Source organism: Pseudopipra pipra, chromosome W, assembly GCF_036250125.1.
Source record: "Pseudopipra pipra isolate bDixPip1 chromosome W, bDixPip1.hap1, whole genome shotgun sequence".
In the NCBI taxonomy this organism is placed as follows: domain Eukaryota; kingdom Metazoa; phylum Chordata; class Aves; order Passeriformes; family Pipridae; genus Pseudopipra; species Pseudopipra pipra.
Genome location: NC_087580.1, coordinates 40475444 through 40502871, shown reverse-complemented (window position 1 = coordinate 40502871; position 27428 = coordinate 40475444). Strand labels below are relative to the sequence as shown.

At 45.8% G+C, this 27428-nt stretch overlaps 2 protein-coding genes and 1 long non-coding RNA gene across 5 annotated transcripts in view; 2 read left to right on the top strand and 1 right to left on the bottom strand.

Moving 5' to 3' along the window:
• LOC135405248 (zinc finger protein 271-like) overlaps positions 1-27428 on the top strand; it is a 774083-nt gene that overhangs the window by 94998 nt on the left and 651657 nt on the right. The window lies entirely within an intron of this gene.
• LOC135405395 (zinc finger protein 239-like) overlaps positions 1-27428 on the bottom strand; it is a 669637-nt gene that overhangs the window by 436260 nt on the left and 205949 nt on the right. The gene's annotated exons all lie outside the window — the stretch shown is intronic.
• On the top strand, positions 4863-25766 carry LOC135405631 (uncharacterized). Of its 3 annotated transcripts, XR_010425882.1 has the most exons (6): positions 4863-5047; positions 20926-21089; positions 21775-22085; positions 23102-23269; positions 23911-24030; positions 25229-25766. It is a non-coding gene; the product is annotated as an uncharacterized LOC135405631 (long non-coding RNA). The 3 variants fall into 3 exon arrangements; XR_010425883.1 differs by lacking the exon at positions 4863-5047 and having other exon boundaries at positions 20677-21089; positions 23102-23254; XR_010425881.1 differs by lacking the exon at positions 4863-5047 and having other exon boundaries at positions 20678-21089.

The window sequence follows — 27428 nt, the reverse complement described above, 5'->3', positions numbered from 1 at the left end:
GGTTCATGATTTAGGGGAAGAGCTTTTTGGGCTGGGTCAGGATTAAAATTTGGGTTTTCGTATCAACAATGCAGGTTTGGGATTGGGGTGGGCATTAGAGTATAAAAAGGAGTTTGGAGTTCTGGGTTTGGGCTTTGCCTTTGAGGTCCAGTTGAGGTTGGGATTAGAGCAGTGGATTCCTCTCAGTGAGAGGAGCAGCCGTTATAGGTAGTGTTGGGACTTGAGGTTACAAACAGGGTAAAGGTCTTTCAGGAATGTTTGCACAGTCAGTGTTTCAGCACCCTCAGTGTTACCTGAACCTGGTTTTACCTCATCAAAATCTTTCCTCTCTGTTGGTCAAGCCCCTCTTTCCTTCCCCAAATATCCAATCCTTTTTGACCCAGTTCCTCCTAATCCTCCCCAAACTTCCATCTGGGTGGGGTCAGCTTTGTGATGACACTGTGCAGCCTCATGGAATCAAGGGGCCACTGTGGCACTGCGGGGCCTCATGGAAAGAAAGGAACACAGGGATGCTGTGAAATCTTGTGGAACCAGGGGACCATTTAACATCTGGGGCCTTATGAAACAAAAAGAACCCTGAAACCAGAAAATCCACTGATGTTTCATAGATGATGTCGCCATCTGCACAGCCATTGCAAGATCCTTTTGCACCATGAGCTGAAGTTGCTCCACAGCTGGAATGGAGACCTCACAACCAGTTTAGTCCAGATGGGAGAGCCAGGGGTGAGCACAGCAGAGAGGGAAACACAGAGCTGCAAACGGAATTTCTTCTTGGTTTTATTGGCTTGACTGAAGTAGTGGATCAAAGAGCCTTGCTGCAGACAGTGTCTGCAGGGGGACTGTGTTGGAGAGGTTGCACAAGATCCTTACAGTGTTGGAGGTATTCCCCATCTGCCACAGCCATCAAGGGGCTTGGCCTGCAGTGAGATTAACAGCTTCTATCTCCTCAGTGTGTAGTAAATAATAATAAAGTCACAGGCTTGTGATAGGACATCCGTTTTGGAGAAGGAAAAAGGGTTCAGAATCTCCAGATTCCTGGTCTGATGCACTCTGTAAGGTAGGGAAGCACAAAACAGGCCCAATGGTGTCAAGAGGTCAGATGTCTGTAGTATGAAACCATGTGTATTTATCCTTTGGAACATATACGTGCAAAGTGAAAGATCAACTGTTTCTTAATTTCTTGCCAGAAGAAGTAATTAAATCTTAGAGAAGTGGGAGGGTTCCTTGGGTCACTGGGCTCTGGTGTGAGATGCGATTAGATAAGAAGCACAAAATCCCCAGTCTGTCATTCCTCTGGGAATGACATTCACATTACAAACAAACCCTGTTCTTATAAATCGCCCAGTTAAGAGCAGTAGAGTCAGATGCAAACTCTGAGTCATATAAGAACTCTGAAGGACATGTCCCCACATGGCTTTTGCTAATGGAGGTTGAGGAACAGGTGTTTTCTCTAGGGACCTCTGGAGAGATCTCTTAGGGCAGGCAACAGTCCCTCTTGAACCCCATTCCCCCCAGAAAAATGGCTGTACTGCAATGGGCAAATCTTAATCCCTGGTCAGAGTTGGTGAATCCAGAAGTCATGCCTTGTTCGAGGGAAAGTCCTGTGTATTAGCCACCAGACCTAGAAGCGTATCTGGCAAAGGTTTTTCCTAAAATGTTTTTTGCCCTTGGGATTTTGTTATTCTCTGGGTAATACCTGGATTTAAACTCCTCAGAAGGCACATGACCTGCTCTGAGATACCAAGGAATACGTCAGGTAGGTCATTGTCTTTCAAATATGCAGTTGTGCTCTTCCCTTTAGAGCAATAACTCAGCTGTTTGTGTCTGCCTCAGTAGTCTTGCTTTGCAGTTCCATCAATTTAGTTTTGAGACAGAAATGTCCAAACCCATGGAATCTGCATTCTATAGGTGGAAACATAAATGTGAACAAATTGCTTGGCTTCTAGAAAGAAGGTGACTGAGTAGGCAGTGGAGTATTTGTCAGGCACACACACCTAGAAGCAGGTTGTAGCACTTAGTAACTATCTTGGTGGCAACTTTCTCAGGCTCTCCTCTGGAGCCAAGAGGGGTCTGTGCTTTAACAGAGGGTAAACTGGAATATGGGAGGGGCAGGTTGCTCCAGATCACATTGCGTGACCACCTAGGAGCTAGAATGTGCCCTTTGGTGGTCTTGGCTTTTAGGCTTGCGGGCTTCTCACATGTTGGATGTTTGCTTATGGATGTATGTTTTATATTTTGAGTGTATGAATTTTCCAGGCTGCCAAGCCATGACTGTCCAATAAATGTTCCCAAGGGAAATTGTAGCTTTATTTTTCCACCCTCCGTACTGGTGGAAGGGAACAAAACCAAAAACATGTGGCCAGGGCTGTTGTTGCCAAGCCTGGAGTACAGCAGAGCTGTTGCTGCAGTTCATCTTCAAAGACGTGTTCATTGTTTGATAAAAGACAGATGGGGAAAGGTTGACAGCCTACAGTTGCTTTTGCTCTACTTGAGCATCTCCTCTTGCAAAAGGAAAATCCCATCCTTCTACTGCAGGCAGCTTGGCCACTGGCAGGGCAAGGATGTGCAAACAAACAGTAAATTTAGCTGGCAGAAGGTGAATTAATCCTTGTTGTGCTGAGGCTGGAAGGATTGCACCCTTGTTTTCTCAGACCTGTGAATCTTTTGGTGAGATCCAGTCTCCTATGGATTCCAGGTGATGGGATTCTAAGAACAAATAAACCTGAAGTTGGGGCATCAGTCATTAGGAGCTGCCTCCTCCTGTGCCCCATCCTGTCTGACACTGTATAAGCCTCTGTTTCGGAGGACTGAAATAATTTGCTCAATGCTTAACGAGAGTCTCTTACTCCCACAGACTGCTTGTCTCAGGCTGTAAGTGCTTTCAGTTTTGGTTCCAAATGTGTGAGCCTGACTTGCCCAGACAATGAAAAATGACCTCTAGGCTGCTTTTGTTTGGCAGCAATACACTTGGGTTTAAATCAGTCCTGTGTTACTTATCTGACATTCAGCTTTATTGTGGCTGCATGGATCACGTCTGGTCAGGAGACAGTGGTAAAGCAAAGAGAACGACAGGTGCACTTAACTAAACCTTGTCTATGCAGTTCAGAATACAATAAATAGGGGAAGGAGGGTGAGGCTGGTTGCAAATGTTCCTCAGCAGTGACTTTTTCAAGATGTGCTCAAATTAGACTGTTGTTGTCAGCTGTCGTAGGCTACAAGAGGAAGCAGAGAGATTAAATTTTCCTCTTGGCAGAGCAAGCAGACTCCTGGAAGTCACATGGTGAGCAGGAACAAGGCTGGGTGTGGGAAGAATCATAGAACTGGGCGGGCAGAGGTGCAGCCTCCAGGTTGATGAGGGGTGAGTTGGGAGAGCCAAGACACAGCTTCTGCATCAAACTCACAGCTGGTGCTGGGCAGGAGGGAAGAGCTCCTGTCCCCATACTCGGATGATGTGGCAACAACCCAGCCCATAAATCTCCACTGTGGTCCTGAACTCGAAAGCAAACTTGCAGGTTAGCTGAGTGCTCATGTTGCAGCAAAAAGCAAACACTGAGAAGAAAAATAATCTGAGTGAGGGGAGAGGAAGAGAAGATTCAGTGGGATTTTCTAGAGCTCCTTGCCCCAGGGAGTCAGAGCTGCTGTGGGTTGGGCTGTAGCCCCCAGAGGTGCCTGGTACCCCGTTATCAGCAGTCCCATGTCATCTGCTGCCTGTCACAGTGTCGGTTCGGCCCCAGCCTTGGACTGTGGATTGTGATTTCCATCTCTAGGGCAAGGTGCAGGGCCTGACGGCCGTGAGCTTGGCTGCTGTGCTGATGGGTAGGCTGTCTGTCTGTCTGTGAGTCCATCTGAATGCACTGTGAAGGAGCAGGATGGCTGCTTGGGACTCCAGGGCACTCCTTGTGGACTTGCTGGCTGTGGGGCAAATCTGCAAGCAGGTGTAGCTTATCCCAAAGGGCATTAGGCCCCCTCTAAATATACCTGTGTTTTAGGACAAGATGGTCAGGGAAATATCAAATTTCTTTAAGGTGTTTTTGAAGGAAGCTGTGTGTCTCCATTGACAGGCTGCTCAGAGGATCTAGTTTTAAAAATCTACAGATGATTAACTAATGCAAGACACGGTGTATGATTTTAGTTGTTATAATGAAGTCAGAGGGCTGCCAGTCAAAGTATTTAATACAAAATCAGTTTTTCACCTGAGCAGGTGTTTTACAGCCCACTGTATATCTCAATATGCCACTGGGGCTTTTAAGATGTCAAACCAAGGCTTTCTTAGGGGGAGGAGAAGGAAAATAATCCATTAACACTTAAAATGTATAAATTTACGTCACCACTAAGGTAGGTATGTGAGGATGATATACCAAGATGTTACCTTAAAGGAAACCTTAGACAAGGGGTAGACATTTATCTGTCAGTCAGAAACCCTGGGTACCATATCTGCCATGCAGTGGGGATCCCTGGCCAGAGGGAGCTGGAAGAAGAGGCCATGTGCTTGGCGTATCAATGGGATGCTGCTGGCTGCCCTAAAATATTTGTAATCTTCCAGCATCCACTTGCAGAAGGCGCAATTTCCTCCAACTGCCTTTGGGACATGCTCTGCTGATTTTTGACCTGAAGGGAGGGGAATGGGGTAGAAGCTAGAAAAGCCTGAGCCAAAGCACTCGGTTAGAGAGAAGGTGGTAACCTGGACTAAAGCTCAGGGTAGGCAGGGAGGAAGTAGATATAAGAATGTACCAAGGAGTGATGTTAATTCAACTTTGGATGTGTGATTATTACATGGAGTCTTAACCATGTAATAGGTCTTTAATGCCCTGAGCCTCAAACAGTGTAATGGTAGCCAAATGTCCTGACATTGGAGCATTTCTCTAATACAGAAGCTGCATCCCTGAACTGAGCAACCAAATTTCTCCTATGGTGATATGGAAACTTTAGGGAACTGCATCTGGTGAATCTTGTAGATCTGTGCCTGAGAAAAGTTCTACCTTTCCTTGTATGAGCAGCTGTCTGGTGCTATGTGGATGTTTAACCAGTGAACTGCTTGGCAATAAAGGTCACTGTTGTCACTGCGTTCATTGTCATAAAAACTTATGGTTCTCCTTATCATATCACAGCCATTAATTACGTCATGCACTATTGTTATTTATTGACATAAATAACAGATTAGCCAGGGAGTCCCTCACGAACATGAAAGTGGTGGTATTGCAGGTACATGAGATTTGGAAACCAAAACCTGTGTAACTTTATGTGCTTTGTCTTATGGTCTCAGACAGCTGATGTTTCAGGAAAAAAAAGATTTCCTTATGTCATGTTTAGCAATGGAGAAACAAAGATTTGTTAAGGTCACCACGGTGTTTTTTTCAAGGAGTAATCAAAGAAAATGGGCATCACATTCTGGATTTAAATTGCAGTTTCTCTTTTATGATAGTTGTCTGCTATTATTAAAGGAAAAAGTGTAACAGCTAGTTTTGATATTAAGCAAGAATAGTTCTGAGAACTTGTTTTAGTTTCACAGAAGGCTTTGGATCCTGTTTTGATTTTGGCCTGACTGGTGAATTACTTGGCAATAAAGATCATTTTATGACAATACAATGGTTGTCATAAGTCGTTATAGTTATAATGTTTATCTTTCAACCATAAATTACTTCGTGGTCTATTTTCTTGGTGTACCAGATTAGCAGGGGAATACCTCCCAAATGTGAAAACAGAGCTGTTGTAGATAAGTGAGGCTTTGAAACCAAAACCAGTGACAAAACATACTGAGACCAAAGGTATAATGGGACATGGACTGTTAATGCTGAGACTACCCTATTGCTTTCAATTTCCTGGAACATGAAATAAGACATATAAAAAAAAAAAGGTAACAGTTGCTTGAAGCAGAAAGGAATAGAAACCCAAACCACTTCTTGTAGTCATGCATATACTGAAAAAAACCTCTAGGTTCTTCTGTGATCACAGCATTTGATTTTCATCTCATGTCTTCTGGTTCATTTCTCACGTTGAGTTTCTGGTTAATGTTATTATCCTGGGTATTTCTGTATTCAATGAAAGGGGTTTTGTGCTATCAGGGTGGATCAAAGTAAGATTCCTTGGCTATAGGAGAAAGTCCATGTTGGAGGTTTTCGCTCTTGAAAGTCAAAATGAAGCCTCGTTCAGGAGTAGAGTTTCTAGGACTATTGCAATATAAACAAAATTTAGTTGATGAATAAATAAATTCCTCAAGCATATTTCTTGGTAAGTAGAAGAAGGGGAAAATCCTTGCTGAAGGCATAAATAGCTCATATTTTTTTCTATTTAACACATACTTAATTTACCATCAAAGGATGTAGTGCAAGCTCTATCTGTACAAGGTAAAATAAACTTCTGAAAGGAGTTTTTAGGTACTAAAGTTCTTTGTCTGTTCCTGGAAATTCTAGATTAGGCAGCAGATGTTTCCCCTGGACTTCTGCTTTATGCTTGCAGAAAGCAGGCATTTGAGGAATTGAGTATCACTCACAGGGAACACTGAAAATGGAAAAATCACCTGAATACAGTGCCAGGGGAACTCAATGCTGGGGGGCTGAGGAAGAGGCTAATCTGAAACAGCTCATGTGGCTGGGTATGACCAAATTCTCTGCTTGGAAACTAACTCTTCCTGTGAAAAATGATTAAGACGAAAGAAAAATCAAAGTTTTGGGTCAGATTCTCAGAATATTGATATCTTTTGTGCTGACAGCTTGCACTAGGACTGTAATACAGCTGCTGTTTAGCTGGGCTGAATTTGAGTGAAGGGTTTAGTCCTGTTAGCAATTCCTCAAACCAAGCAATCCTCTGGAGCTCCAAATACCACAATGTACATTTTTGCTGCTACATTCCTTAGCTACAGCTTGTTTTCTTGTGATAATTTGGATCAGATGTTAAAACATGTTAAGCCAGTCCTGGCTGAGCAACTCAGCCCAGCCAGCAGCAGCCAGTGAGACCTTTGCTGCCAGGGGTCACTTTCAGAATCTGTGAATTAGCATTCAGGGCCATTTGTGATTGGCACACGGGTTTTTTTGATCGTAAGTTCACTGTGAAGTCACTGTTAAAGACTGTGCCCAAGAGCCAGGGGGAAGACTGTAAGGAAAAAAATTGCAGACCTGCACTGGGACCTACTGTGAGAGTGGCTGCATTTACCTCATGCTTTATCCCTGGAACTGATGTCAGTCTTTAACTTCTCCTCCAGAGATGTGGAAGCCTTGTTTACATGCAAGTTGGATATCAGGAGAAAATTCTTTACAGAGAGAGTGATCAGGCATTGGAATGGGCTGCCCAGAGAGGTGGTGGATTCACCATCCCTGGAGATTTTTAAACGCAGATTGGACGTGGCACTGAGTGCCATGATCTAGTAAATGGACTGGATTTGGACCAAGGGTTGGACTCGATGATCTCGGAGGTCTTTTCCAACCCAATCGATTCTATGATTCTATGATTCTATGCTGGAGGTGACCCTTCCAGGCCAGGGCAGGAAGGGCACAAGCTAAGGGAAACAAGGAGTTTTGCTGTGGGTTTTTTTGTTGGCTTGTTTGGGTTTAGTGGTGGTGGTGTGGTTTGGGTTTCTTTTTAAGGGAATGTCTCAAGTTTAATGTCCTGGGCCTGGAACAGGAAAGTGTAATGGTAGACAAATGTCCCTGCATTGGAGCATTTTCTAACACTGAAGCTACTGCCTTGGACTAGAACTGTAAGAGCAAACCAAAACAGCCAAATTCACTGGAGGGGCACTGTAGTTTTGCAGCACTGTGATTAAATTGAAAATGAGCACTTCTGTATGATATCTGCTAAATAAACCCCTGAAATTGTGTCTGCCCAGGCTCAGCCTCCATCTCTTCCACGACAAGGGACCAGGTGCTGCAGTGCTTAGGATAGACCAAGCACTTTAATCCTTCCAGGAGCACTGGTTTCTTCTTGGAGCAGAGTTTGCAAACGTTTGGACCTTTTGGTCTGTGGGTCATGTGATGAAAATAGTGTTATAGGTAAATAAACCAAATCAAAATATAGCAGCAAAATTTATTATAAGATTTATATAAAGTGCAAATAAGCAAATCAGCGCGCTGGGCAGCCTGGAGAGACCCCTGCTCTTCCAACAGCCCACAAGCTCAATAGAGACTGTCATGGTTTGAGATAGTCCCGAAATCCAATTCCCTAGTTCCATCCCCCCTCCCACATCTCAACCCAATGTGAGATGGGCTTTTCCAGACAAAACACACCAGACTCAAAGTGGGGGAAAGGGAATATATTACAATGACTGTACAAATAAATACCATATCACATTATACACGGGTTCTCGCGCGGCCGCGGGGTCGCTCCCGCGGTTCTCGCGCGGCCGCGGGGTCGCTCCCGCGGTTCTCGCGCGGCCGCGGGGTCGCTCCCGCGGTTCTCGCGCGGCCGCGGGGTCGCTCCCGCGGTTCTCGCGCGGCCGCGGGGTCGCTCCCGCGGTTCTCGCGCGGCCGCGGGGCCGCCCCGGGGTCCCGCGCGGGGCCGCCCCGGGGTCCCGCGCGGGGCCGCCCCGGGGTCCCGCGCGGGGCCGCCCCGGGGTCCCGCGCGGGGCCGCACCCGGTCCCCTCCCCCCCCAGCGGGAAAGGAGAGAGGGAGCTTCGCCGGCGTGACCTTGTGCCCTCGTGCGAAAGGAGAGAAAGGAGAATTGAAGCCTCGGAATACACAGAGGTTTGCCGGTCTGGTTTGGGGAGGGGGGGGTAACAAGGAGGCTGTGGGGGTCCTCGGACTGGAGGGTGGTCAGGTAAGTAGTGCGTGGGAAGATATGAGGAAACACGGTGGGGGGAGGACAAGTTCAGAGTGGATAATAGTTTCCTCTGGGGCTTGGAGATCTTGGTCGGGCTGGGGCCTAGAGAGGGCCTCGAGCCCTAGATGGGTACGGTGGCCAGAACAGTTTCACTCGTTTGTTTGTTTTTGGTTCACCCGTGGCTACTGCCCAGGTTTGGTATGTCCTGGATTTATCTGTTACATCCTGTAAGGTTGGTCAGGACAAAGGGCTGATCCCGGGTGCTTCCCTGGGATTGAATATAGACAGATGGCAGAAAACTAGGTAGTGTAAGACTTGGCCTAATCGTTTTTAATAGTAAGAATGCAACCTGTATACCCCTATGTGGTTGCGAGCTACGCTGGCGATGGTACATGCCTTTGGTAGGGTCGCCCATGCCAGACAGGTCAAAACTATAGGGTCAGATACAATAAATCTGTGGGTAGGATGAGCTCATTAGCCTTCTGGCAGTCATCCTAGGAGAAGGACAACTCTAATCCCAAACCCGGGCAGATGGAGCTCGCTTAGCCCTGTAAGGCCATCCATCTAAGAGAAGGTCACTCTAATCAAACCTACATCCTGAGGACCTCACTGCCACCGTCCAAGCTCGCTCGGCCCTGGCAGATGAACCTCAGGACTAAAGGGTGGGTTCAGTTCCGCGCATACTGCATCTCACCTAAAAAATCCATTGCGCAGGCTTGAAGGCTTTACCCACATGCAAAAAGTCCTGTAGCGACGGGCGAGGGTCAAAACGGCAGGTGAAAGATGCACTGGGAGCCGCAGACTCAACCCTGCATGCAGGCGGTTCAGGATATTGGTCATTTGAGACTGACCGGAGATGACAGTCTCTTGAGGCAGCACCCTGAACGACCAAGCAGCCTTTCCAAGGACAGCACTGCTTGCTCCACTCGGAGAGGGGCCTAGAAAAGGTGGCCTAAACAAAGCTCATCTCCACTTTCACCCGGTTGGTTAACCGCAGACCAACGGGCATCTTCCTCCAATGCGGTCGCACAAAGAAAAGTCAAAGGCACGCACCTGCCTCCAAAGGTGTACCTAAATTAACTCTAGCATGTTGGAACATCAGAACCATGCTCGATTCTGCAGATAGCGGACGTCCTGAGCGTCGGTCTGCCCTAATTGCCCATGAGCTGGCTCGTCTCAACATCGACATTGCCGCTCTCAGTGAAGTTCGCCTTCATGAAGAAGGCAGCCTCAGAGAACATGGTGCCGGTTACACACTCTTTTGGTCAGGCAAGCCCAGAACCGAAAAACACCTCTCAGGAGTCGGCTTCATGATCAAAAACTCTATTGTTCCTAAACTCGAAAATCTGCCGACAGGTCACTCTGACCGCATTATCTCCCTACGCCTTCCACTAAACAACAAGCAACATGTTGTCATCTTTAGTATATACGCCCCAACTCTCCAAGCTGACCCTGCTGAAAAAGATAAATTTTACACTGACCTGCGCCTCCTTACCCAAAAGGTCCCTGCAGACGATAAGATCATTATCCTTGGTGATTTCAACGCCAGAGTAGGCAAGAATTTTGAAGCTTGGAAAGGTGTATTAGGCAAGCATGGTGTTGGAAACTGCAATGATAATGGTCGACTTCTGCTAGAATTCTGTGCAGAGCAACAACTCACCATCACTAATACTATCTTTCAGCAGAAAGATAGTCTGAAGACAACCTGGATGCACCCCCGTTCTAAGCATTGGCACCTCATCGATTATGTCCTGGTGCGACGGAGAGATGTCCGCGATGTCCACCATACCCGCGTGATGCCCAGCGCAGAATGCCAAACAGACCATCGGCTGGTGCGCTGTAAACTCAATTTCAAGATCAAAATCAAACCAAAAAGGGGCAGCATCCCAAGGAGAAAACTCCAAGTTAACAATCTCCAATCAGCCACAGTAAGAGACAGTTTCCAGGCAAACCTTCAAACTAAGCTCGATAACATTCCCAAAAATTCTGCAGATTCCTCTCCTGAAACAATCTGGCATCATATTAAAAACAGCATCCTGCAATCCTCCGAAGAATCCTTAGGGTTCTCCCTCAAGAAGAACAAGGATTGGTTTGACGAAAACAACCAAGAAATCCAAGACTTGTTGAGGAAGAAGAGAACCGCCCACCAAGCACACCTTGCACTGCCATCCTGTCACGCAAGAAAAGCAGCCTTTCGTCTCGCATGCAGCAAGCTCCAACAGAAACTCCGTGACATCCAGAACAAATGGTGGATTGACCTAGCTGAAAAAACTCAATTATGCGCAGATACAGGTGATCACAAAGGCTTCTATGAGGCCTTGAAAACAGCATACGGGCCTACATACCAGGTACAAAGCCCTCTACTCAGCGCTGATGGTCAAACACTTCTGACAGATAAAACCTCCATTCTGAATCGATGGTCTGAACACTTTCAGACTCTTTTCAGTGCCAACCGCACAGTCCAAGACTCAGCAATTCAGTCCATCACACAACAACCAGTAAAGTGTGAATTGGATACTGCCCCCACTTTAGGAGAAACCCTCAAGGCCATACAGCAGGTGAAAATTGGCAAGGCAGCTGGGATTGATGGAATTCCACCTGAAATCTGGAAACATGGGGGCCCTGCACTCCACACCAAATTCCATGAGTTCGTGGTGCGCTGTTGGGAACTCGGCGAACTACCATCTGACCTTCGCGATGCAGTCATCATCACCTTGTATAAGAAGAAAGGAATTAAATCCGACTGCTCAAACTATCGTGGTATTACTCTGCTCTCCATTGCTGGCAAAATCCTGGCAAGAATACTCTTGAACAGACTAATACCCACTATAGCAGAAGGTATCCTTCCTGAAAGTCAGTGTGGTTTCAGAGCCAACAGGAGCACCACAGACATGGTATTTGTCCTCAGACAACTGCAAGAGAAGTGTAGGGAACAGAACAAAGGTCTTTATGTAACCTTTGTCGACCTCACTAAGGCTTTTGACACTGTGAGCAGAAAAGGTCTGTGGCAGATTTTGGAACGTTTAGGTTGTCCCCCTAAATTCCTCAAAATGATCATCTCACTCCATGAGGATCAGCATGGCCAAGTCAGATATGGCAACACACTTTCTGAGCCCTTTTTAATTAAGAATGGTGTGAAACAAGGCTGCGTTCTCGCTCCTACCCTATTCACCGTCTTCTTTAGCATGATGCTCCAAAGGGCCACAGCAGACCTCAATGATCAGGACGGTATCTACATTCGATACCGTACTGATGGAAGTCTATTCAATCTAAGGCGACTGAAGGCCCACACTAAGACCTTAAACCATCTTGTCCGGGAGCTGCTTTATGCTGATGACGCCGCCCTTGTTGCCCACACAGAAGCAGCTCTGCAGCGTTTAACATCCTGCTTTGCAGATGCTGCTGAGCTCTTTGGGCTGGAAGTCAGCTTAAAGAAGACAGAGGTCCTCCATCAGCCTGCACCTCAGGATGTCCCCCATCATCCCCACATCACCATTGGTCAATCAGAGCTCAAATCAGTCCAACAGTTTAATTACCTCGGTAGCCTCATCTCCTCAGACGGTAAGATTGACGGAGAGATAGACAACAGATTAGCAAAGGCATATAGTGCTTTTGGAAAACTCCATAAAAGAGTATGGCGTAATAAACACTTGAAGAAAAGCACCAAGATCAGTGTTTACAAAGCCATAGTGTTGTCTACTCTCTTATATGGATCTGAATCATGGGTCATCTACCGCCACCACCTGCGTCTCTTAGAACGCTTCCATCAACGCTGCCTCCGTACAATTCTAAACATCCACTGGTCAGACTATGTCACCAACACATCTGTTCTAGAGCAAGCAGCTATCACAAGTATTGAGGCCATGCTGATGAGAACACAGCTGCGTTGGGCAGGTCATGTCTCCAGGATGAAGGACCACCGCCTCCCTAAGATCTTGCTTTACGGTGAACTTGCCACTGGCTGCCGCATGAGAGGAGCCCCGAAGAAAAGATACAAGGACTCCCTGAAACAACATCTCAGCCTTGGCCATATTGATCACCATAACTGGTCTACTCTGGCCTCAAATCGGGAGGCCTGGAGACACACCATCTATAACGCAGCTGATGCCTTTGAGAAAGCACGCAGGATCACCCTCGAGGAAAAAAGGCAACGCAGAAAGAACCGTGTATTGCAGAATACACCATCTAAGGAGTCTTTCTGCTGTGCCTTTTGCAATCGGATTTGTCTGTCACGGATTGGCCTCATAAGCCACCAGCGCGCCTGTAGCAAATGTGGATAGAGCCTTCCCAAATCTTCGTTCGCGAAGCCCAGCCATGAATGAATGACATTATACACATGATCACAGCTATCTCTACCATGACATATAGTATTTACAATGGACCAGATCTCTTCTCCCCTCCAAATAAAAGTCCAGGAGGGAAAGAAGGACAGATCCCTTCCAGTCCTTAAGCAGCAGCAGCATCTTCTGAGGCAGCAGTCTGTCTGTCTTCTCCACATGCAGCGGCTGATAGCTGGCTTTCTTCCAGCATTCAACGAGGGAGATATCAAATTCCCTCGGCCCCATCGCCTCAATCGAGGGGTCTTCCGTGGACTTCGTAACCCCAGACAAGGTCGTATCACCACGTCATATCACGAAGACACAGGGGAGTCTTCGTGACGGTCTGGTATCCCAGGAGACTCAGCTCCTTCTTGCAGGGCCTTTGTGCCACTGCCTCTCAGGCTGCCACCGTGGCAGCAGTGCAAGGGGGGGGGAAGCCAAGGTCAACTCCCCCTGCATTCCATCTGGCCGTCCCGGTCCAGCTCCAGGACTCTCTGAGCTTCTCAGCTTCTCTCTCTCTAGTGCTGCATACTCCAAGGCTCCTCTAAAATAGGAGTCCATGTCCCTCTTCTCCAAGAGGGTCTCCAAGGGAGTTTTGGGGGATCTGGTACAGTCTCTTACCCCAAACTCTGTCTCTCTGCTGCTCTCTTCTTCTCCTCCCTTTCCAGGAGTCTTCTCTCCGGTGCTGCATGTTGTTTCTGCTGCTTCTTCAGTTCAGGTCTTATCTCCTGGCTCTCTGCCACCGTTTCTCTGGTCAGTCCTGGCTGCTGTTCTGTGACCATGGAGAGAACATCTCCCAGCATAACTACAGGCACCTAGCCCAGCTTTATGCTGTTCCAGGTCCCTGCAGCCCCCAGCCGGGGCTGGGAGGGGCCCAGAGGCCCCAAGGGGCTCAGAGCCCCTTCCTCGTGGCTCACAACATGGCCACCTCTTCTACAACCCAAAAAACTACAACTCTTCTCTTCCGGTCTGGTTGTGATATGTTTACATTTCTGCAGGAGCGCCCATTGGGCAGAATTTCAAAACTTCCAAGGGTTTCCACCCCTTGGGGTCTACCACTTCTCTTGGCCTCTGGGGGAAAACAAGGTCCAAACCACGACAACACTCCACCCCTCGCTCCTGCGAAATTGTCAACATATCACAACATCTTAAAAAAACTCTAATCAACATTCAATCTTCAATAAACTAAAATATAATCAAAATCTCTCTACTACACATCAATAAAACATTATCACAAACTTAACTCTACTCTTGGTACTTAACTTACATTACTATAGTCTTACTCTTACTCTACAATGGTACAGTCTGTGTTTTGTCTGGAAAACTCTTTCTGTTACCACAAGCATCATGGCTCTTATCTCTTTCCCCCCCGATGGTTCGCAACCATCCTCTGCTACCATTTATGTCATGGTTTGAGATAGTCCCGAAATCCAATTCCCTAGTTCCATCCCCCCTCCCACATCTCAACCCAATGTGAGATGGGCTTTTCCAGACAAAACACACCAGACTCAAAGTGGGGGAAAGGGAATATATTACAATGACTGTACAAATAAATACCATATCACATTATACACATGATCACAGCTATCTCTACCATGACATATAGTATTTACAATGGACCAGATCTCTTCTCCCCTCCAAATAAAAGTCCAGGAGGGAAAGAAGGACAGATCCCTTCCAGTCCTTAAGCAGCAGCAGCATCTTCTGAGGCAGTAGTCTGTCTGTCTTCTCCACATGCAGCGGCTGATAGCTGGCTTTCTTCCAGCATTCAACGAGGGAGATATCAAATTCCCTCGGCCCCATCGCCTCAATCGAGGGGTCTTCCGTGGACTTCGTAACCCCAGACAAGGTCGTATCACCACGTCATATCACGAAGACACAGGGGAGTCTTCGTGACGGTCTGGTATCCCAGGAGACTCAGCTCCTTCTTGCAGGGCCTTTGTGCCACTGCCTCTCAGGCTGCCACCGTGGCAGCAGTGCAAGGGGGGGGGAAGCCAAGGTCAACTCCCCCTGCATTCCATCTGGCCGTCCCGGTCCAGCTCCAGGACTCTCTGAGCTTCTCAGCTTCTCTCTCTCTAGTGCTGCATACTCCAAGGCTCCTCTAAAATAGGAGTCCATGTCCCTCTTCTCCAAGAGGGTCTCCAAGGGAGTTTTGGGGGATCTGGTACAGTCTCTTACCCCAAACTCTGTCTCTCTGCTGCTCTCTTCTTCTCCTCCCTTTCCAGGAGTCTTCTCTCCGGTGCTGCATGTTGTTTCTGCTGCTTCTTCAGTTCAGGTCTTATCTCCTGGCTCTCTGCCACCGTTTCTCTGGTCAGTCCTGGCTGCTGTTCTGTGACCATGGAGAGAACATCTCCCAGCATAACTACAGGCACCTAGCCCAGCTTTATGCTGTTCCAGGTCCCTGCAGCCCCCAGCCGGGGCTGGGAGGGGCCCAGAGGCCCCAAGGGGCTCAGAGCCCCTTCCTCGTGGCTCACAACATGGCCACCTCTTCTACAACCCAAAAAACTACAACTCTTCTCTTCCGGTCTGGTTGTGATATGTTTACATTTCTGCAGGAGCGCCCATTGGGCAGAATTTCAAAACTTCCAAGGGTTTCCACCCCTTGGGGTCTACCACTTCTCTTGGCCTCTGGGGGAAAACAAGGTCCAAACCACGACAGAGACAAACAGTAACTTTTATACTTTTTTCAACTCCCCTCCCATAGTCACTTGTTAGCTCTTCATTGGGCTTAGTTCGCGGGCTTTGTTCTGGTTGGTTCTGTTGTAGGCCCATTTTAATTGCCAGGGACTTTCCATCAGTAGTTTTAATTAGCCCTAATGTCCTTGGAGCTGGGTATGGGAATGGTATCCAGATGTTCTCTTTGGCTCTTCATCTTTGTCCTTGACTCCCTGATCCTTGTTCTCTTCTTCCTTTTCTAATGAGTACACTTAGACAATATTTTTAGAAAAACAGGATATAGTATATGTGCTCAGCAAAGCAGAATACTTCATCTTGCCAACTAGGGAACTGCCAGTTGCAGGATAATCAACTTATAATAGTAACACAGCAGTTAACTATTCCGCAGCTTACAACTCCCCAGTCCCAACAAAGCATCAGCTATAATATATGAAAAGTACAATATATATTTTGACGAGTAAATTTTACCATTTCTTATTTATTACAATAGGGACAAAGTGTAGTGAAAAAGTATCTTGGTGAAAGGATGGACTGTGTACTTGGAGGAAACATTGCTATTTTTAGATCCAGATAAAGTTTATGGCAGCCCAAGCCTGGGAGTGCTGCTTGTGACTGGCTGCGGGACACCTTGCACAGGGCAACTGTGAACTGCAGGACAATGCTGAGGGAGGAGAAAAGCTTGTTATGGGTGCCAAGGACAATGGTCAAGTCAAGGAAAAGAGCTTATGGCTCTGTGGATCTACCTGGGCTTATAGGGAAGAAGGGAAAGGAGAGGGTCAGCCACTCTCCAGGTCACTTTCCCGGCTGTAACCTTGTACTGCTTTGCTGATGGTTAAAATCAACTTGGATAGCTTGACTTGCCTCCTTGCCACCCTAAAAAACCCCACCCAAAACAGAGATAAGAAAGCAGCAGATTTTACCCTCATCTGTCCCCTGTGCTTATGGGCACTGAAATTTTCCTCCCCCTGTCCTGTGGTGCCGGAGTCAGCTGAGTTTATCATGGAATTGCTCCTTAGGGGTTCCTTTGGTTTACCTCTGCCCTCCCTCTGGTCCCAGTGGCTTGTGTCAAGTTATGTGATGGACGCAACTTCAGTCAAACAGCAGAAGTGCTGCTGCTGCCCTGGTGTGTGTTCTAGCAGGGTATCCTTCAGCACTGATCCCTGCCAGGGAACAAACCAAGCTCAGCACCTCAGATTCTCCTGCTCTGGGACCCCCTGCAGTGCCAAAGGAGTGCCAGACTTAGGAGCAGATCTCAAATCCAGTCTTTTACATTGCTGTTGCAATGCCCAGAGGGACAAGGTTTCTGCCCAGGTTTAACCACAAGCAGGTTCCTGGAAAGTTTTTTATGAGGTGTGGTTTTTTTCCCTGCTTTCCAACTGCAGAATCCCACACAGCAGTTTGGACTTGCCTTGTTGCATTGCTCAGTGATACTGCTGACCTCAGTCCAGAAGTAAAAGTGAAAATCCATTATGAAATCTAGTTGCATTATAAAGAAGGAGGAGCCTGTAGTGTGCCTGTTTCTCTGGGATCCAAGTGGCTTCTGCATGTCCTGTTCAGGGCTCTGGAACAGGAGCTGAATGATTGAGAGTTGGAAAGAACTGCTCAGGCACGCAGAGAAGGGAATGGAAGAGGCACAAAAGCTTCCTCAGACAAAGCAGCTTTTGAGATACTCACACTGTCTTCTTCTTTAAGAGGTCCTGTCTTACAGTCAGTCTATTCTCTTACAAATTCCTGCTTCCTGGTTTTTAAGTAGACATTTAGAAGTGGGCACTAAAATGACTGTGGCAGGAGGGAAGTGTTTAGTGTGCTGCACATTTTCTCCATAAGGAAGAATGTGTGTTACTGGTGCTCGTGATCTTTCTTACTAAATAACTCCACTTCTGTAGCCCTGGCTGGCAACTTTCATGCAGCTCTACACTGAATTCACACTGATTGTGTGAGTGCAGAAACCCAACAGCTTCATCAAGCAACAAAAACCCCAGCCTGGTGGCTCTGGGTTCAGAATGAAACAAAACAGAACCAAAACACAGAGCATTAGTAAATAAGGACAAAGGTTTTGAAATAAAAGAAGTTAAATCAGTGGAAAAGTTCATTCATTCTGCTCTTCCTAATGTGCTGCAAGCATAAAAAAAATTAGTAATGTTTTCTAATGGTTACTGTGGAATTTCTTTTCAGAGCAGTTGGTGGAAAGCCAAAGTGTGCTTTACATTCAGGATTTTTGCAGAGATTTCTCAGCTCAGCCACAATGTCCCGCTGATTGCTTTCTCTGCACTGCCTTGTTGGAGCTGTAGAAACAAACTGCAGTCATAGGCTCATTCAGGAAAGAGCTGTTTCATCCCTTCCCATGATTTCATTTTTTTGTTTTTTTTTTTTCCTGTAAAGGCTTGTTGAGAGTGGTATTCAGGAGATCAAAGAGTGAAACTGGTACAGAAAGTGATAGAAAAATTATCTCTTCTGTAAATACTGCTCCTTTTTTGTGAAAGAACTTAGAGTAGAAAATAAAATCTGTAGGATCTTCTGAAGTTCTTTGGGGCTTATTCTGTTGCAGCCTTACTTCCTTCAGTAGTATTATTTTCCCCAAACTGATCAAAACTTAAACATTCTCCGTGGGATCTTTAGGGTACCAAATAAATCTTTTAGAAAACGTATTGCATTGTTTACAGCTGGAGAACAGCACTGGGTTTTGTGGGTCCATGACTGTGCTTAATGGTTGGCTGGAGAGGGAAGCACATCCAAACCCTGGGGCAGCACCCCCGCTCTGCCAGCCCCCGTGGCTGGGATTGGGGTGACCCCCCACCACAGCTCTGCTCTGGTCACCTTGGGCAGAAGTCAGAAAGCCTGAAAACACAGACTGGAAGGGCAGTGAGCTATTTAACTTGTGCTGGAGTAGGAACAAGCACAACAAATGGGTGAGAGTATTTCAGGTCTCTTAACTGTTCAGGTCAGTTAACTCTTAACTTTGAGAGAGGACACTGCTGAGTGACTTTCTTTCTTGGCAAATACTGGGGCCTCAGGCTAATGGGTCAGGTCTGACCTGGGGAAGAGCTGGTCAGCTGGGTGTGAGTGGCTGCTGTTAACTGAAGGAAGCCTAGATCCTCCTGCTTGTTGCTTTACTCATCTACTGCTTGCAGGTGATCTCTTTTAGGGTCTGGCTTTACTCTGTTACAGCTCTGCAGACAACTTCAGTAGCTCTGAAAAGGGAAAGTTAGTAATACTTGGAAAAGAAAAGGAAGCAGGCCAAAAAATTGATGAAAAATATTTTCTATTCAAAGAGCATGTTTCATTTTAGATTTGAGTGATTTATTGTTGAAGTAAGTTTAAAACTGATGGCAGGAGGTGGCTTTTGGGAGAGTGGGAAGTGGGGAGGAATTTCACCAGAGAGCAGAGGAAAGGAGACATCTCTTGAGCAGAACAAGGGAAGGGGCAAAAAGACCTCTAAAAGGAAGACAAAATGACTGAGGATAGAAGATACAGACCTCAGGCTGACAACTACTTGGGAAAAAACAAACCTTAACCTCTGGGCAAATAATTCTGCCAGATGTGCTGCAGCTGTTCTGTGAGGTGAACATCCTCTGGGGTATAAATACTCTGGAGGGACTTAAAAGACATGTAGATGTGGCACTTAGGGACATGATCTAGTGGTGGATTTGGCGGTGCTGGGATAACAATTGGACTCGATGATCTTAAGGGTCTTTTCCAACCTAATGATTCTGTGATTTTAAGGTTTATGACAGTCCCTTGGCGCTCTGCTGTCCCTTAAGGGAGGAGGGTACAGGCATTGTTACCTGGTGCTTTGCACAGCAGGAGACAGGATAAAGTAACGTGTGAGATGGTACTGAATGACCTGCTTTTGGAAAAGAAGAAAAGATAGGATCCATTTTTGGATGTATAGGAAGAGGATGAGAAAAGGTTGTTGTTAATCCTTGGTGGGGCAAGAGGAAATCCTCTGTAGAGGGGAGCAGGAGCTCTGTGTGTAAAGTGGAATCACTGGTCCCTCGTGTGGTGTGCAGTGGAAGTGGACGGATCTCGCCTCGGAAGGTGCGTGTGGAGCAGTGCCAGGACGGCGGCTCGGTCCAGCATTTCCTGGGTTTACATCCTATGTGTGGATGTCAGTAGCCTGAGGCACTGCAGAGGTGTCCCGGGTTTTATTCCAGGGGAACTTTTGCAGCTGGTTCCTGTGCCTGTTGGCAGCTGGAATGGGCTTGCCTTGAGGGTTTTGTTTCTCCTGTATCATCCGGTTTTGGGGTGGAACTCTTAGCAGCTCTAGATTAGCACAGACCATGAGAGACAAGCATTTATTAAGTTCTGATGAAGAATTACTGCATAATTAGGAATTAATGCATAATTAATTTGGAAATTTCCTCAAGGTACTTCTCAGGTGGTGACAGCAAAAGAGTTGTTTAATGAAAGCTTCTAATGAAAAGCTCCCAAGAGCAAAGCAGGTTCTGTTTTCCAGAGCCAGGATGATAAAGAAGGTTTTAAATTTTTTCAATTTTCTTTTTTCTTATTTGGAAAGTGAAACTTGTATTTTATTAAAACATATTTCACAAAGTCATGACAGTTTCATTGAAATGACTGAGAATGAACTTCTGACTAAAGCCAGGAAATTTTTTGGAAAGAAATACCAAGTTTTCGTTTGTTTGTTCATTTGATTTGAACTGATATTTCCCGTCAGACTTCTAAACTAAAAACAGAGTTCAATTTGACAATAAATATTTCATCTTACGTCAAGTGAAACACTCATTCAGCACAAGATATCTTTCTTATCTAATTTTTTGGTGTGTTTTGGAAGCGACAGTGAGGCAGGTTGTTATTTGTTGCATGTACTGCTGAGGGATGTGTGCAGGGCACTGCTTTGAGGGGCCTGGAGGACCTGGACATGGAGCCTCCTGCCCAACAGGCTCAGGAGGGATTGCTCTTTCCCTGCAGAAGGACCACGTGTCTCCTACTGCTGTGATTGAGCCAGAGGTGGAAAGGGGTGTGAGTCTGGCGCTTGCAAAAACCATTGTAGTGACAGCTGAGCAGCACGAGTGTTCCTTTGCCTTCCATTCCTTCCATTCCAGATGTCTTGGCCAGGAGCAGCCTTACAGCACTTGGCCTGGCAGCTGATTTCTTTTTGTCTGGAGAAAGATAATAAGAGATAATGGATGCTGAACACTGCATTTAATGTCCCAACAGGAAGAAGACTAAGGGAGGAGCCTGGTGAGCCTGACCTGGGACCACAGAGGATCTCAGAGAACATCCAGCACCGCTGTAACTGAGCACCCAGGGCAGTGAGATGGACTCTCCCCACCTCATGGGGTTGTGTTTCCTGCTCCTGGCTGTTGCAGCTCCCTGTCCAAGTGAGTCTCCTTGTATGACCTCAGTGCCTTTCCCTGCACATCAGTAGCTAAAAAGCTTTTAGCTGTTATTAGAAAGCTCAGCTGTGCCCAGTTAAAGCTAAAACCACAAAAGCTCTAGGGTGAGAAAAGAAACTAAGGTGAAGGTGGGTTTGTTTGACCTGTCCCAATGCCCTGTTTTGGGAGGGATGACTCTTTGGGTCTGTCTGATGTCAGATGAGGCAAGTCCTCTCCTGAAGGACTGGGTTTTCCCCGGGAGAGTCTGGATGAGTAAACCTGCACACTGCACCCAGTGTTTCCAGTCTGGCAGCTGTGAACTTCACTGGTCTTGGGATCTGGCACTCTGTTGGAGGGACACCTGATAGGATTGTGCCAAGGCCTTGGGAAGGAAAGGAAACAAGAAGAGATGATTCATCTGAGCTCAGCAAGAGAAAAGCCTTTCAACTAATTTCCCAAGCTGCCAACTTCCTAGTTTTAAACAGTTGCAGCAGTAGGGAAATTATATCCTATTTCTGCCCGCAAATTATCTGGTGGACTGGCCCCAGTGCTGTGTAAAATTTGCCCCTTGGCAGACAATATCTCTGAAGCCATGACCAGACCTGTTCACCCAAACTCATCCCATTCTGTAACACTAAACATATGGGGAGTAACCTGGTAGAAAATACTTTTTCTTTGTTTTCTCCTTTAGATATTGCCATGGCCAGTGGTCACCCAGCTGAGAGGACACATGACTCTTCCTCTGGCAAAACAAATGTGACAGTCGACTACCGTAAAGACTGTGCAATGAGCTTATGTGAAACAGGCAGTTGTGAAAGATTTGTAAAAATTGCTGAAATAGAAAATGAGGTGTTTTCAAATGGAAAATTGAGTTGGTGACCAAGGAAAAACACATCCTTATGTGCTTTCAGCAAGCAAATACTTTTCCTGAAGGAATTTCTGACATCATCTGCCTTAAAACGGTGGGAGCGAGATACTTGTGTGACATCCTGAATTCTGCAGGTATGCTCTGCTGGGAGCCTGGTTATCAACAGATGGGAAACATATTTCTGGTTATGAAAGTGAACTGTTATACACTTGTGCAGACAGTGATATTCATGAGTAAACTAACTTGACCAAATGAGGTTCTTCTGCTAAAAAAAGTCAAATAATTCAGAAAAATAAATAAAATTCTCTTGAGTCTAACACTGCTTAAAACTACACTAGTAGGGTTTCACATAAACACATATTATTCTGATTTATACAGGCTTTTTTTTTCTCCTTTTTTTTTTTAACATGAATTCTCATGGTCAAATTCTGTGTCACTTTGTAATGTATGAATCCCACCTGCTTCTGTCAGTACAAATTGACTTTTACTCTCCTGTTTTATGCTCACCAATATATCTACATGCTGTTACTACTGTGAAAAGTTTGGGTGACACTAAAACCTCCCTAGTGAAAACTGGAAGTTGCTGTAGCCATGGGTGCCTGTGTCCCTTAGAGGGTAACAGGTGGAGGTGCTGAGCCTGGGATGTGTAGACAGGACAGAGTTCTCAAGATTCTCTTGGAAGAGGACTAAGTGGGATGCAGGGTCAGTGGGAGATGCGCTCCGGGGTCTCTGAGATCTACACAGCTGCTGGTCTTGCTTGTTCCCCCTCTTTGGTTCCTGTGGGTAAAAGGGAGCTGCAAAATAGTGTCCTAATTGTTATTAAAATGGTTTTTAATTGCATCAAGGTAATGTTAAACTTTTTACACATGTTTTTATATTCTTAATTACATGTGAGACTTTCTTTACCTTCTCGTAACATGTTTGGTTCACAGAACAGTTCATCAGCTTTAGTGAGGAGGAAATCTAAATGTCACTAGTTGATTTGAACAGCTGGGCAATGAAACATCTCCAACTCATAGCAGTCACGGCAATCTCCACCTTTCTGTGCTACATGATCCGCTTGTTTAACCTATGAACCTCTTCAACCTTTTGAACCCTTGATTGAAGATCTTGATCCGTATTTATAATTAAAACTTCTTTTATTTTTCAGCTTTCTCAGCAAATGGGAGAGGTAGCATCAGTCCTGAGGAGAATAAAATTTGCTGTGAAGCAGAAACAAATGTCTGAGAGTCCAATCCTATGCTGAAGTGCCACATTGAAATGTCAGATGCAGAAACTGGAAAACCAACAACTGGCATCCTTGGTGAGGAAATTCCAAGTTAATCTCTCCACAAGTTTGTTTTCCCTTTGCTTTTAAAGTGTTTTGCCAATAGAGCTTGATGTGAACAGAGTTTTACATGGCGCAATAGATACAGGGATGCTGAGGGAAGGTGGTACATGATGAGCATGTAGCCAGTTCCCAAGAATTCCCTTTACCAGTCAGGGATAAGTGAGTTTTGCCTCTATATTAAGTCACATAAAGTTATTTTTATATTCAAATTTCTTTCACGGTGGAAATCCCTGTTGTCTTCCTTAGGTGATAGACAAACAGGTCTTTAAAAACCAGTCAAAGTGGATTTCCTTAATGGCCTTTGAAGCCATCATTAAAGATGGCTCTCACATCTCTTGGTTTGGGGTTTTTTGGAAGAGGAAAACATTCATTGGTATCTGTTGTGGTGGGGAGTCAAGAATTAGCTTTGAATGTTGATGAAGTCAGCATTGTTACAGGTATCTTCATTAAGGTATGCTGAGCCAGAGCCTATTTGTTCTCTCATCCATAGGTTCCCTCTCTCTTTATCAGCTGTTGTGGGGGACTTTGCTCATGCTCAGTTCCTCAGGGTGGTGCTTATGAGGCAGGCTCATACCTTGGCATATCTGCTTGATTCACTGGGCTTCTCTTTATTTTCTTCTACTCTCCAGGTAATCCTGAATTTCCCACCAGGAATGAGGGCACGATCTCCCTCACATTCCTGCTGCGCGTTGTGGTTTGGGCAGGAATGGTCTCTGTGTATTCCTATTGCTGGCATTGGATTAGTCAAGGTACTGTCTGACAAATTGTTGGTTTCCTGTGGGTTCCACACCTGGTAGTGGGACAAGCATACAGGGTGTTCTTCCTGGATTTCATCTCCATTATGTTGTCTAGATGGGTTTGTTATGAAAAATAAGCACAGAATAAATTTCCTCACTGCTTCCTCCTGAAGCAAGGAGGAAGCAATGGCAGGGCTCAGCCTTCCATCTGTGGGATCCAGTTCCCTGGAGTGATCCCAGACTGTGCAGGTCCCCCTGCAGAGATATGTCCCAGCCCAGGAGACTGATGGACATCCAGGTGTAGGCTGACAGGTCCTTTAGGAGGATGGTTCCCACTCACAGCTCTGCCCACTAAAGAGCCACCTTTAATTTAAGAGAAAATATTTTCCTAAATGTGGCCAAGAGGGAAGTTTGTGTTGCAAACTAATATGGGTGGAAATAGCTGGGATAGGCTCTGTGGCATAAATAGAGAATCATGTGAATAAAATCTGGAAACACCAGCCTTCCTCTGTATTACCCTCTGCTCTTCCCTCCTCCGTCCCAACACACCACTGTGTTCTTCAAGTGAGCTAATATTAAACCACCTCTTACTCCAGAAATAGTTGGGCTCCAATACAGACTAGGACTTGGGATGCAACTGTGCTGTCATATGGCAAAGCATCCCACCTGCCATTCCTGGTGGGGATTTGTGGAGAAACACAAGGCCTGTGGGTCTGTCTGAGATGGGTAGCAGTGAGTTGATCAGTAATTGCAGTAAAACGTAAATTGGGAAAAACAATTTCCAAGTCTGTTAGTTTTAGTTCCTCTAAAGAAATCCTTGCTAGTGCTGGTACTTTTTCCCTGTTGTTTTCCTAAGACTGTCATAGCATTCCATCAGATCTTTTACTGTTAAATTGTCTCTAGAATGTTAAAGGTTGGACTCGATGATCTTGGAGGTCTTTTCCAACCTAAATGATTCTATGATTCTGTTCTAAGATTTCCCTTTTGGGAGTTTAATTAGGGTCAGTGATGAAATCACAGTGCCACTACAGTGGCAGGAGGGTATTCAGTGAAGGACTAGATGTGTTTTCAGCTTTCAGAGCAAGAGGTGGTCTAGTAGCAGATGGGACAGGGGAGGTGCCTGGAGGACTTCCCACTGCAGATGGATTACAATTCTCACTGAAATCAACCTGTGCCCTTTTTGGCCTCACAGATATTTTCAATTCTACAGCTCTTAGGGAACACAGACAAGCTTCAGAAGAAAAAAACCTCAACCATGTTTGAAGACCATCTACAAATAAGAAGGCCTCTATACCAGCAGCATCTTCCTCTGTCCTGATGTACAGCAACCAGCTGAAGCAACAGAGGCTGATTTCCATAAGACCTCATGGTCCCATATTCACAAATGGTCTTTTTTTCACAAATGCACCTTCACCACATCCACATGTTCACCGAGGACTGTGATTGCCACAGTTGTCCAGCTCCAGGCCTTCATGAGCAGCACGAGCAGCACCCTGGATCTCCCATCCTCTGGCGGTGCTTGGCTGAGGACAGCAGCTATCACAAGGTGTGTGGCTGACTCAGCAGCACAGCCTTAAACCTGCTGAATTGTCTCCAGCTGTGTGCTCTGCTTTCTGGAGATGTCTATAGGATTCGTCCTCAGCAAGTGCTTTGTGTTTTGCAATATGCATAGATAGGCAAATATTTTTATTCACAGAATTATGGAATGGTTTGGGTTGGAAGATCATTTGACGAAATAAAAAAAAGGACTAACAGTACGAAGATACCTAACTCACCAAATGCCATAAAGATCATCTGATGAAATAAAAAAAGGACTAACAATACTAAGATGCCTAACTCACCAAATGCCATAATTTTGTAGCTGCAACTTCTTTTGACTGATTTTAGTTCTCAATTTGTGTTACTATACTAGTGACAATAAAACAGTTCCTTAAGAACTGGCTATTCCTTGGTAACCCTGTATTGATGATAATGTTATTCGGTCTGTTAATCTCCTTGACAAAGCATCACTATTCCCATCATTCCCAAACTCACAATCCAGTATTATTGTCGTGATTCATTTCTTAAATATGGCAAAAGCAAAGATAGGGAGTAAGAGATGTCTCCTGGCATCTGCTTTTCTATCCAGCAGTGAGCCTTTGTGCAGCTAATTGAAAGCTCATTTCACAACCTGCTTGAACTCTCTTTCCTTTGCAATAATTGGTGAAATTTCTGAACTTTCAAGCATTCAAGAAATTCTTTGGGAACACCCCCTTCCCCTCTGTATTCCCCTGAAGAGCAGTGCCCACAAGAAGAGCTTTCCATCCTCTTGGGGAGGGAGCAGGAGCTACATGTGAGCTGTAGCTGGTTCCCCTTTGCTGGTGGTTTTCAGCTCTTGTGCACTGCAGACACACAGAGAGGGTTGTTAAATGTGAAGCCAGGGGCACGTGAGAGGTACATCCTGTGCTGTTGCTTGGGAATTTATTCCCGTTGTCACTGCCAAGATGCAGATCAAAGTTGCTGGTTTGTGTGCAGGGCTGGTATAATAATTGAAGGTTTACCTGAAGTAACGGAGCATCTCTCATCTCCTTGCTCCTTACAAAGCCAAGGCTTTTGCTTTTGCAGCCACCAATCTAAGCCTGTGGGAACAGTGACAGACTGAACTGATTGTACCCAGCACCCACATTTCCACTGAGGCCACACCTGAAGGACAACTGCCTGACTTGGGCGCTGTGAAGGGCAAATTTGAGTGAGTGTCTCTGATCTCAGTTGTCTTCAAAGGGAAGGTGGGTGCTTATCATAGACAACTTTCTACTCCTGCCTTCAGGGCTGGGAGTTGCTCAGTAGCAGGAAACCAGGGGCGGTTTTAGTGTGAAGTCAACATCAAGATACGCCTCTCTGTCACATTCATTGTAATAGAAAAGCAAAAGCAGCATCTTGCTGGCTTCTTTTAGTAGAGAGCTGATGTAGCTGAAAGGCAACAGGCCAGCTTGGGGCATCAACCCTTTCCTCAGGTCTTTAACTCATCAGTCAGATTGTAGAGAGCAACTAAAGAGACCTTTGAAAATGCTGTGGATGTCGTGTCTCCCAGCTGCATCTCTGTCTGCTGCTCCTCCCGTGCTTCCCTGCCCAGACCGGTACCTACGATGTAGATGCTCCTCCAGTTCGGTGTTTTCTTTCCTCTCTCTCACTTCATTGTGTTCAATCCCCCTCCCACTTTAGTCTATTTTCTCAAACAACTTCCTGCCAGATTCACTATCAGTGAAATAAGGGGGAACTTTGGGGAAAAAAAATCTCTGAAATTACAAAAGGAACTTTTAGGAAAAAAAATGAAAAATTGTTATGATCTGAACTTTTCTACAAAGCAATACTCTCTGTAGAAAGAGTGGAAGTTGTTTTGCCAGTAATTTCAGATCAACTGTATCTATATT